This window comes from Leptidea sinapis, chromosome 4 (genome assembly GCF_905404315.1).
Source record: "Leptidea sinapis chromosome 4, ilLepSina1.1, whole genome shotgun sequence".
NCBI lineage: Eukaryota > Metazoa > Arthropoda > Insecta > Lepidoptera > Pieridae > Leptidea > Leptidea sinapis.
In genome coordinates, this window is record NC_066268.1 from 14872428 (window position 1) to 14885557 (window position 13130).

The 13130-nt window shown below is 32.9% G+C and overlaps 1 protein-coding gene across 1 annotated transcript in view; it reads right to left on the reverse strand.

The window, feature by feature from the left end:
• The window catches only part of LOC126979921 (homeobox protein aristaless-like), a 98319-nt gene that overhangs the window by 70026 nt on the left and 15163 nt on the right, over positions 1–13130 (reverse strand). The gene's annotated exons all lie outside the window — the stretch shown is intronic.

Consider the following 13130-nt stretch of genomic DNA (forward strand, 5'->3'; position numbering starts at 1 on the left):
CCGTTCCTTTATAGCATATATATATAGTTATACTGGTTACTATTTAAAACTGAACGCAATCCCGTATACTGTCAGCCGCATTTTTTGACGTAGCATTCAAATGAGTGTATTAAAGTTTTCTAGTTAATTATAAAAATAACTGTTGTTGGAGAGTACTCCAACAACAGTTTTTTTTATACTGCGAGTACCTTACCTCGAAAACGCCAGTGCTCACAGTAGAATACGGCGGCGATTTATGACGTCATACATTTCCCTAGGATACTGCGGCATTATACTGGCAGTCCATAACGAAACGAATTTTTCTACAGTGATAGCACTGTGCAATGCTCGCAGTGCATATCGGAACATACCCTTAATGTTGTACATATATATATACACTACATTTCCCGCAAATTTAAGCGGCAACTCGAAAATTTGTGATATTTGTTTGTTTAATTTTTGTTTTATTTATACTACCTAGTCGTGAAAAAATATTGAATGCGACACGTTGTATAACTAGTGGCGTCATTCATTGTATTGCACGCCACTCATGTTTTTTCTGTATTTTTAAAAACAATATTATAGAACCTTGTGATTTCACGATATTTATAAGCTTTTAAATTTTGATAATAATATCTTTCTTGATTGTTATGTACACATTTAAATAAAACACTTACTCTGCAAAGGTCACGAAACACTGATTAAATAAAATAATAATAAAAATGTAACTTTCACGCAAAAATCGAATGCATAACTACAGTTACAATTACTATTGTAAAAAGTATTTTTTTAAATATAGATAATAATTTAAGAAAAAAGTTATTGGTGGACTATTTTCAATATACTTACTACATATTGAGAGAAATGAACGTATTTCGAAATAACGTAAATTCAATTGTGATATTTAGATTTCATATTTATTTAAATAAAATAAAATGTATACACATATTTCTCTTTCGCAACCTGTGAATGTAAAATCGAGCATTGTCTGAATCGAATAACTCTTTCTGTCGAAATTGGCGAAAGAAAAAAATCTAAAAAAAAAACAACAAAATGAAAGACGCGTTCTACAAACAAAAACAAGCTTAGAAGCAAAAAGCTAGCAGAAACGAATTCTATAATAAAATGTCATTGTTATACAAATAAACAATATAACAGTTAAAGTAAAAAAGAAACAAAAAGTTATTTACACACTAATGTAAGTAGAATTTCAATTTAATTTATCAAGTTTGAACTAAATTTTTCCAAACGACCGCTGACGTTTAATTTGAAAATAATTGAATTTTCACAAAAAACTGTCGCCTATCTTGACACGAAATTGTTACAATTGCATGTCATTACCATGATGTGTCAAAAAAGGGGTAAAAATTGACGCGTTTACGATTATTTTATAAATTGAATTTTATTATAGGGTACTCTCCCACAGTGGAAGAGTCGGTTGTTATTACGGCAAATTATGTGTCGCTTTTGTCTTTTCTCCTATACTCATTATTACACTAGGTAATTTGAAATGTTCGAAAATTTTTAGGCATTTTGATGCTTGCGTGTGTTCTCATCTTTTACTATAAATTTGATATTACGTTTGTCTCGTCGAGAATAATGCAAACAATAAGTCAGTACTATATTATATTTTGAAATAGCATAGACAATCCAAAAGTGTACGTCTCACAATCTCATGTTCCACAATAAAATAGATTATTTGTAGAAGTGTGCATAAGTATGTAGATGCGCTCGTTTTCATGTGACAATGCTTTTATATACCCTGAAGGCCTTAGAAGGTGTTGTGTTGTGTGGTTGTGGGTGATATCTTAAATTGAACATTTGAATAGAGTTAAGGAGATCCAAGTGTCAAGTATAGTGTTATGACAACAAAAAAGTTGCAAAGTCCATCATCTAATCTTGTTTCTTGTAATCTGTCTAAAATTGTATCGAAGGTTACCGATGTCAGTTATAAAAAATAGTTATTTATAAATAATAATTAAACGACAGTGAATTGATTATTTTTTATGACACAAAGGGACGAGACGAGCAGGACGTTCAGCTGATGGCAATTGATACGCACGCCCTGCCCATTGCAACGCAGTGCCGCTCAGGATTCTTGAAAAACCCAAACATTCTGAGCGGCCCTACAGTTGCGCTCGTCACCTTGAGACATAAGATTTGACTCTCATTTGCCCAGTAATTTTACTAGCTACGATGCCCTTCAGACCGAAACACTGTATTGTTTACACATTATTATCATGGCAGAAATAGGCGCCGTTATAGTACCCATAATCTAACCGGCATCCTGCCTACATATTCATAAAAAAAGTGTTAAAAGATGTTAGATATTTAGAATGTATTCAATAGTAACAGATTGCATACGACACTAGTTTCTAAAAGAATATTCCTAGAAAACAGTCAGCAATCATGTGATATTCATCAAGCCGACGTGACAATAATAAGATGTCACTTAGCAAACATGTGTGTGCTAAATCGCATTTTAATTAGTTAGATAAGCCAGGTCATTAGGTAGCAAATTACCTGCATAGCTATTTGTTTTATTTTATTTTCTCTTATCTACTAATGTCTTGTATGTAAAATTACCGGAACTGGCGTTGCAGTGAGATTTTCCACGCAGGTAATTATGTTTTGCATAACTGTTAACTATTTCACCTTGTTTATGAAGAGTGTGAAGATAAGCATGGATATTTAAGATATGGATTTAATAAGCATGAAATTCATAACTTAATTCTAACACTGTTCTTTATATGGACGCGTAGTTCCTGAAAAACGTTCCAAGCTACAAACATTACATTTTAAGGAATTCGTGCTTAAAGTTTAATAAATATTAGTGTATTCCATACATGTGGCTTGGGCTTCTAAGTCATGATGTCATTTAAAAAGTGACAGTAGGGCTGCCATTTTTTGTCAGTCCGTTAATATGAATCACGTGACCAGTTTTGTGTTACAAGCGAAGACCCAAAAACCATCAAAACATGATAGAACAACTAGTACATGAAAGTTCATAATAAACCGAATAACGCCAATAAATTGGAATATGTAGAGGAATAAAATACCTTGGCCAAATAATATCTCCTACAGACCTCTGGAAGAGATATTTGGCCCTAAAAGATATCGTGAAAAACCCGCATATACCAATACCAAAGAAGGAAAAAAAAATATATTTAATACTTGTGGTTCTACCCAGTATCACCTACGGGTGTCAGACTTGGAACTGCACAAACAAAAATATCAAAGCGCTGGAAACTTGCCAACACAGAATGGAACGAAGTGTACTAAAGTTAAAACTTAAAAATAAAATTAGGCTAGCAACAATAAAAAAACGAACCAATGTCATAGATATAAAATATCATATCAAACAAATGAAATGGAAATGGGCTGGACACATGATACGAAGTAAGACTGAGAAATGGACTAAAGAAGTGACATAATGGTGTCCAAGGTATAATGCCAGAAATAAAGGAAGACAGCATCGAAGAAAGGGAGATGATCTTCAAAAGGTGGCAGGTGCAACTTGGATGAGGCCAACAAGAGATAGATCTTTGTGGAGAACACTTGGGGAGGCCTATGCTGAAAAGCAAAATAATGTAGAAACCGGTGTCTAATATAGAAAAATTATTACATAAGTACTTTTATATAAACAAATTAAAATAGTAGATTTAAGATAAGTAATGTAACTGCATTTATTTATAGATTGTTAATAAAGGTTTTTATTATTATTATATGTACATGTATAAACTTTATGTAAATATATAATATCAAACAATCGAAAATAATTTAGGAAGAAGTTGTAATAAAGAGTAAATTTTGGATAATAAATCGAAATCTAAGTATTTTATTGTAAGAAGGGTTACATAAAATGATTTATTACAGATACGTTATATTACTTAATACAAGCGACAGCCTAAGACTTACGAGTACTCGAAGTATTTGTTAGCATTTTAACGATTGACGCTTCAATTTTGTTCACAATTTTATGGATATTTTTAAACGTCATTGTCATTGTAAAATACACTTAATTTGGGATCTAATATATGCCATAACATACATGAATAAGCCGAAAATCTAAAAATAAATTGTAATAATTATTACCTTGTTATTACGCTGACCTTTAGCAAAATACTTACTTACAACTAGGGTAAAGAGATATATTTGCCGCCCTTTAGTGGACTTTTACGTCGCATAAATCGACGGCAGCATTCTTAAATCAACTTTATTGCTTAAACAAACAATTATCGAATTAACTTTAATTACCTAGTAGCTTTATAGCTATCGAAGGGCGCCATTTTGTTATTGCAATTGCGAAATTGTTCTTTATGATAAATTGTGCTGACTGATTAAATAGTAAAGCCATTTCCTAACCGCCGATTCCTATATTGAATCGCTATCATAAATTGGCAATCTGCTATTGATATTTTACTCCGTTTCTTTCTTTTCGCAATCTTTATTTTCATTATCATAAATGACGTCACACGAATTTCATAATTTTTGGACCTGACTTTTGTGATCCCCACTCCCCACCTAGTGTCACATTCCTTACAATTTTACATATAAAACTAAAACAGCAGTGTTCCGAAATTATTTCTGATTCGTGACGTCACAATTTTTGGGACCACCCGCCCCTTGTCACAATATGTCACACTTCTACGATTGTTGTTTTGCGTTCAACAATCTTCAGACATTGCTTATATTTAAACAAGAGTCGAAACTTGTCTAACGTTGTTGTTGTTGTAACGAACAGATTATTATGTATATTAATAAGGAAGGTTTACATTATGTGATGACAGATAGATGACAGCTGTCAAAAATTGCGTTCCGTTCCTTTAAGTAATTGTTCCTGTACACACATTCAGTTTATGTTGTGCATGAAGTTTTAGTTAAGCACAAGTGTTTAGCTGTTTTGAAATAGAAAAACGATGAACTCCATTTTAGACGTCATTATTGTTAGGTCATTGACGTTGTTATAATTCGGTCACTGTCTAACAAAACACGTGTTTAAGCCATGTTTAAATTATGTTTTTGTAATAACACTGCTAGTTTTAGTCGATATCAATAAATATTTAACAAATTAAAATTCAAACGTAACATGACGTATACATAAAACATTCGTCAATTACACCGTATCTATGTTACGACGCAATAAAATGCCCGGAATTTGAGAGGGCGTCCGAGTGTCCCTAACCCTGTCATAGCACTTGCTTGTTATCGAGGGGCAAGACAGGAGCCGGCTGGGACATTACTCGGAGTGACGTCATTGCTTACACGCAGTTTAGAGATCCGTGTACAGCCTAGAGAAACTCGCTAAGAAAAAAGATTTGATAGATTGACATATGACGGCGATAATACTGTAATTTTTTTTTCTCCTCTAGGGAACATAATAATATAGTTATTATAATGTTGCCCCACTTGCATTAAAATCTAGCCTTAACTTAGGCTAATAAGTAATTGTACTTTAACTTAAACTGCTAGACAGATTAAACTAAGAATGTGTCCATTGACACTTTTCTTAATGTCTCTATTAAGGGGAAGTGTGACTCACACACAATTCTTGTGTCTTTTATAATTTCACTTAATACATATTTTTATACTGTTCTACACTAATTCACTAGCACACCACTAACTCAAATGGTATTGTTCGTTTAAGTCTTCTTCTTATATCAGTGTTGTCAAGGAGCTGGATTGTCTCAACATTCACGTGATGATGAAGTCTATGTTGATGAGCTTCAGCGTATTTTTGGATAACTTTGTCAACGAACTTGATGTTAAGGTCCCGATGGTGAAAATATTGTAAAAAACGGAGAGAGCCGAAATCTACTACGTTTTATGCAACTGTTCGCTTTTAAACTTAGCCGGATTATACTTCGTCGCCATATTTTAATTACTATTTCATACTTATATCAAATCTCACTGCACGTTTCATTCTGAATTAACTTTCAGTTTTTATTTAGGCAGTCCCGCCCCTTATTACGTAGTATTTACATCTTCTTTGATTCGTCTATATTTATAAGTAGTCTTGAGATATCAAGACGTACCAACCAGCTTTTATACGAGGAGGTAATAATGCGACTTGGCAAGCTTCTATTTAATAATTTTTAGAGGAGAATTCTCTTATAAATACTTTCTGTTTCAATAAATGTTTTAATTTACACCAAAATGAGTATACATATTTTTTTCTATAACACTTTTTATTTTATATTGTATAATGAAATAGAATTAGATAACATAGATATAGAATAAGTAATTGTCATTGTGGCTAAATTTAAAGCAATTTGTTAAATCTGGAACTTAGGTTTGGTTTGATATGAAAAAAAAATAAAGCGTAATCAAACTTAAAACTACTAGGCGCTTTCATACCTCAACATCCACAAAAATTGGTTTCTTAGAGAGTTGATTACAACAAATTGTGTACAAAGAAAGACTTGAAAAAAATATTGAACCGAATAGAATATGTATATATAATTTGAAATATCCAATAAAAAATTTGGAATTTGCTTCCCATCTCTGAATTTTCAGCGCTAATTACATTCTTTTTTTTTAGGAAATTAATAGAAATCGTATTTTTCTAAAACTCGAAACAAACAATTAATGTATTTAATATGTATATTTTGAAAAATCAAACGAAAACCAGTAAAATAAAAATAAAATTTGCAGCTTATCCACATATTCATAATGGTCCGCTAACTTTAAACAGCCGCTTAGGAGTATTTTTTCTCATTCTGTCTTAGGTCAATAGAAGAAGACAGAGTGAGAATTAGCAATGCTTTAAGTTAGCAGACTATTATGAATAAGGGGGTTAATCAACACAATTATTGTAGCTTTAGTTGTAGCATTTACAATCCTAGTCAGTCCGCGCCTTAATCCTCAAATTTACAATGGTGCACAATTTCAGTTATCTTCCTATTTTATAACTAACTTTAGTTAACTTTTTTTATTTTAGTTAAAATAAAGGCGTTTCTGTTAATCAGCTTCGCACTTTCAGCAATTCCACCTTCGCACGACACGCCACAAGTTAGGATATCATCCCCACCATCTGGATGTGTGGCGGTCCTCCACAGTGCGGTTTTCAAGGAGCTTTCTTCCTCGTACTACGAAGCTGTGGAATGAGCTTCCTTGTGCGGTGTTTCCGGGACGATACGACATGGGTACCTTCAAGAAAAGCGCGTACACCGTCCTTAAAAGCCAGCAACGCTCTTGTGATTCCTCTGGTGTTGCAGGAGAATGTGGGTGACGTAGATCACTTAACACCAGGTGACCCGTACGCTCATTTGTCCTCCTATTCCATAAAAAAAAAATCAGATTGGCGATGTTCGAACGGAACTGTCAAACAATCAATACAACTCTCTCTTGACATGTCTTTTGTTTTGCTTTTTAACCCTTCGAGTACGTGGGGCCGCGCGTGCGACCTAATGGCTCACCGTGATAACTCTCACTTTTCAATCCTTTTATTACCATTATACCTTTGACGTAGTAAATTTTTAACAACACGCAAATACAACCCTTATTCGTCTGCAATAAACACTATATTTGAGTGCACAATTTGTTCTCTGAAATTCCAGAAATATAAGTCATTTGTAAAGTTATCAGCACTTTATTTGGAGTCAAGATTTGTGTCATTCAATTTGTTCGTTGCGTTCTTTGGATGTTTGGGATTTTATAAGGTCGTTTAAAACTTTGAGTGACACTGCTTTTAAACTAGAAGTGTTACATGTATTTTATTATTTTATTAATTACATTATGCTAGTGTTCTTTCATTTTATGGAAGGCAATGTAATATTGTGAAAGATTTCATGTTTGTGTGTAAATGACATTAATAACGGCAAATGTATGTACCTAAGCTGTATACTATAGATAATTGCCAGCAATAATTGTAGCAAATTATAAATAAGTAACAGAACATACAAAAAAAATTTGTCTGTTCGTCGGTTTGTTTGTATGTTTAAACTCGCATCAAATAGAAGCTACTCACTGGCTCCAAAATCGAATGACTGATAAATGTGAAAATTCCTTCAAGTAACATTTTGTTTACTTCATCAAAAATCAATCATCATGAAACAATTTTTAGTTGTTTATTTTCTGCCTAAGATTTAAGTATAATTTATGTTTATGTTAAATGTGTAAGCATTCTTATCCGTTGGAAAGAGCGGTCTTCCCTAACACAGGTTCTGCGAACTTAAAAGGAAAGTCCTTCAAATACTATTTACTAAAATGCTAAATAAATAAATTTTTGATTTTTGTTTAAGATCGATGAACAGAACTTTGAGATATTTTTTTTTAAAGTAAGTGAGAATTACATTGATTCGCGTCCCGCGTCGTGTCACGCGTGTTATAATATAACGGTTGCGTGATAGTTGCGTGACGTCACTTCGCCGAGGACAGCGGGCAAAGTCGCAGGCACATCTCTTGTATCATAATAAGTATACAGTAGTAATATTGTAAATTTTATAATCAACTTATATTAATATATGTTATATATATGGATGTTCGTTTCCGAGTCATGGATGTTTATATGTATTTATGTATGTTTAAGTAAGTATATTGTATTAAATATATCGTTGTCTTGCAACCCATAATACATATATGCCTAATTTGGGGCAAGATAATTTGTGTAATAAGTGTGACAATATTATTATTATTATATATCATGTTAACATGATTTTTGTTTGAGGGCAAGATAATTGCGATAGTCAAAATTATGACAATTTTTTATAAATAGCGTAAGGCTAACTATTTTTAGTTTCGTGCCATTACAAAATGATTTCTATTATATATCCCCAGGCCCAAGAGTGTCGTAAGAGGCGACAAGAGCATTTACCAGTGGGAGGCTCCTATGCACATGTTGCCAGCTAGATAACGGGTACAACAACGGCGCTTTTTTCTGCCGTGAAGCAGTAATGTGTAAACATTCTTGTTTTGGTCTAAAGGGCACCGCAGCTAATGAAATTACTGGTCAAATGAGACTTAACATCTTGTGTCTCAAGCTGACGAGCGCAATTGTAGTGCCGTTCAGGATTTTTGGGTTGTTCAAGAATGGGGCGTACCAATTAGCATCAGCAGGCCCTTATTGTCATAAATAATGTATTATATATTTAAAAGTAATTTGGAGTATTATATTTATTTATTTTCTTCCTTATTGTACATTTAAATTTATTTCTGCTTATTTATCTAATACCTATATGCATTACGTATGTAGTCATTCTGCAAATAGTTTTATCAATTTCCGTTACTTAAAAAAAAATAATGACTTTACATTTGGCAAAACTGTTTACAAATTAATTAACTTAATATGACGCCACTGGTATAAAAAGTAAAACTCAATAGGTATATATACTGTTTTTTACATTACTGATAATTTTTCAATTACATACAAGGCTGTCGTTAAAATCGATTTTTTTGTTAATTTTTAATGCCCTCATAAAATGCATTGAGCAAATAGTATTGAAGCTTTTAATGATTTTAGCGGTAGGTACTTTTAATAAAAGCAGATTAATGCTTTGCAGATACTGAACGAATTAAACGGGTATTAAATGTATTTAAGTTAAATTCGTTTTCAGATAACAGTTTCTTATATTGAAATGGCAATATATTCGTTTGTGATAAGTACATCGTAAATGAGGCAAGTTTTGTGTTTAAGAGAAGTGGCATATCCTCTTTTTATAGATGTCAAGACAATTGTACTTCGTCGTAAGTGTGAGGCATTAATTTTTTTGGGAATTCATTATTCTATATATATTCTTCATTGATATAGTGTTTGCTCTGCAAAAGAGAGAGCTGTTCGTGCTATATATCAGCTTCGTTATACACAGTCTCTCAAAGAAAAATTTAAAGAAATAAATATTATGACTCTTCATTCTCAGTACATTTATGAAAATGTAATATACGTTCACAAAAATCGTCACCTTTTTGCTCTTAATAGTGATTTTCATTATTATAACGCTAGAAATAAGGGATTGCTTGTAACTAATTCTAGTAGGCTTCATAAGATACATAATAGCTTTAAGGGTAAATATATACACTTCTATATTAAAGTCCCAGCCACTGTTCAGGCATTATCTATAAATAAATTTAAATGTTTTATAAAAAAAATGGCTCTGTCGTAGATCCTTTTACTCCACTGCTGAATATCTAAATGATCAGACAGCCTGAGACTAGATTGTGATTATTTTATAGCGATAGAAATGACAGTACAATATTGTATATTTTTATTGAAAAGAATGCTGGGAGAGTTTCTTTCGCCGCTCCTTCTCTCTCAGAGTGCCATTTGTTTCCGAAGCGGTAGTAGTATCTAGTAGTTATTAGTAATATTGAGACAAATAGTAGACATCAAAAAGAATTCTAAAGGAATCAATTTTGAGAAAATAAATGCCATTTATGCCTATATTTGCATCAAACATTTCTCTCATGTTTAATTTCACAAACAAATTTTACACGTTTATCTAATCTATTTAACAGAATACAACTTAGTGATTTCTCACAAAATATAATATCAATGAAAATATTTTTACACATAAATATTAATGAAATACTGAAAAAATAATTGCAGCGTGAACGTAAGCCAATAATAAGGTAAGCTTGTAATAAGAACTACTATGACCTGTGTTCTTGTGCCTACTATTCTTTCTACTATATGTTTCTTACGTTCGATATTACTCTGGTGCTTCGAAACAGTATTTTACTGCAATAAGGGCTGTAAGAAATTTTCCGACAACTTTACCAGTATATTCCAGCTTAACATTTTATTATACATGTATACAAAATTCTCGTGTCACGGTGTTAAACATTGAACTCCTTCGAAACGGCTTGACCGATCCTTATGAAATTTTGAGTGCAAATTGGGTAGGTCTGAATCTATTTTTCATCCCCCTAAATGTTAAGGGTGATCACACGACTTTTTTTTATTTTTACAAAATTTTCACCCATCTACGATCAACAGTTACTTTTGTATCGCGATTTTAATATCGGCAATACAACGTTTGCTGGGTCAGCCAGTACATGTATAAACTTCTTTGAGGTTTTCCGGGATGTCAGATAAATTATCAAACATGTTCCAGTATTACTGTGGAGTTATTTTGTTGTTTATGCCATCATGTCATCATTTCACCTTCTTCCTCGTTGTATAAGGTTTGCCACGTGAATAATTGTAACGTGTTTTGAAGCATATTGAAGATGCCATCAAACGCATTGCAAATCTGAAGTGACAAAGGGCTGATCACAATACGAGAAAAGAAGGTTTACCAGTGGGAGGCTCCTTTGCACAGGATGCCGGCTAGATTATGGGTACTACAATGGCGCCTATTTCTGCCGTGAAGCAGTATGTGTAAGCATTACTGTGTTTCGGTCTGAATGGCGTCGTAGCTAGTGAATTTACTGGGCAAATGAGACTTAACATCTTATGTCTCAAGGTGACTAGCGCCATTGTAGTGCCGCTCAGAATTTTTGAGTTGTTCAAGAATCGTGAGCGGCACTGCATTGTAATGGGCAGGGCGTATAAATTAGCATCAGCTGAACGTCCTGCTCGTCTCGTCCCTTATTATCATAAAAAAAAGGTTCCTGATGCGGTGATTCGGTTTTAGGGCAACCTTGGGAGGGAGATGAGCGCAAGAAGAAGAACTTAAAAGTGGTTGAATGACATCAAACTGGTAAGAGGTGTGAACTGATTGTATACAGCCCAAAGCCCCCTTTAGCTGGTGCCAAGGTACTTGGTATCAGCTAAAGCAAACTTACGCCGTTATGGCAGAAAACGGAAGAAATAAGATTGGCGTAGGCATATATACACTATTGCAGAATTTGTCGAGATATATTTTGCCAAGCATCTGGATTGGCAATATGTAGCAAGATTAAAAAAAATTGATATGTCGAAACTAAAGTTTAGAATATTTTAAAAGCCCTTTTAAAGTTTATTTGACTATCTATAATAGTACTCCAGTTGTACACAGGACCTTGACTAGACGTACATCCGTAAGGACAGATCAAGCAGGCTGTAGACTATCCATTGCAGAGAAAAACAACGAGAAAAATATAGTTCTGAATCTAAATTTGACGTATTCCTCAGTCGAGAGATATATATCTAGAGTTGCAGATATGTCATGATCAACCGATGATCATGGAAAACACTTCATTTTTATACATATTCGTGTTTTTATAAAAGAAAGGTCAGTTTAAAGGCCACATTTAAAAGACACCTTCAAGAATAATATTCAATAATAACTGATAATTACGCGGCGAATGTACACTTGTGTTTGACGCGGTAATTTTTTAATATTACATGTCAAAACGCCATTTAAAATACAAGTTAAGTATGGGATGTGAACGTTAAATATAAACGTTGCTGTTAATATGCTTCTACACTTAGCGGGTCATTATTTTCAAGAAGATTAAACAAAATCTTTTACCACAGATAACAAAACTACCAGTACGAAGCTACAACGCAGTCTTGATTATAATAATTTTATTTTTTATTCTATTTAGAATTTGTGAAGAATTGTGATTATAAGGTTAAGAAAAGCTTGAAAATCATTAAATCTATATTATCAATGATGAAAACATTAGATTTGATGGCTTATGTAATGATTTTGACATTTGACAATGAGAAGTTGGTGGTTGAATAGCGCCATCTACTGCAAATTATCAATTTCGACGTCTACGAAACGATTTCATCATCCTAAAGTTTTATTATTAGATAGTATATTATTAAACGTATTACCTCTAGATAGAGTCTGTTGCTGTAAGAAAACCGATAAAAACAGGCCAGGTGCGCACTTTAGTGTGTGTGACAAGCTACGTCTTAAACACTTGCGATTTGTATGACACTTTGTGTTAGTGTGCGCTCCAAATAGAACCTCTATTTGGAGCGCACACTAACAATCTTAATACAATTTTTTTCGACGTTTTCACAAATGTCATATCTAAGGGTTGATTATTGAACATATTTGGAAATAATGGAAAGGGCAAAGGTAAGGTGCAGAGAGTTATTACTAGAGTTAATAATAAAATTTTCTTAAATACCTAATACTATATCACCAGCAACAACATACAATTAAACTATGCAGGTACATCAAAGGTACCGTAGATTCTGAAATACTAAATGTATGGGATGAAACCAAATATTTCTAAACAATTCATTAACTATTACCTTATTAGCCGTCCGTAGA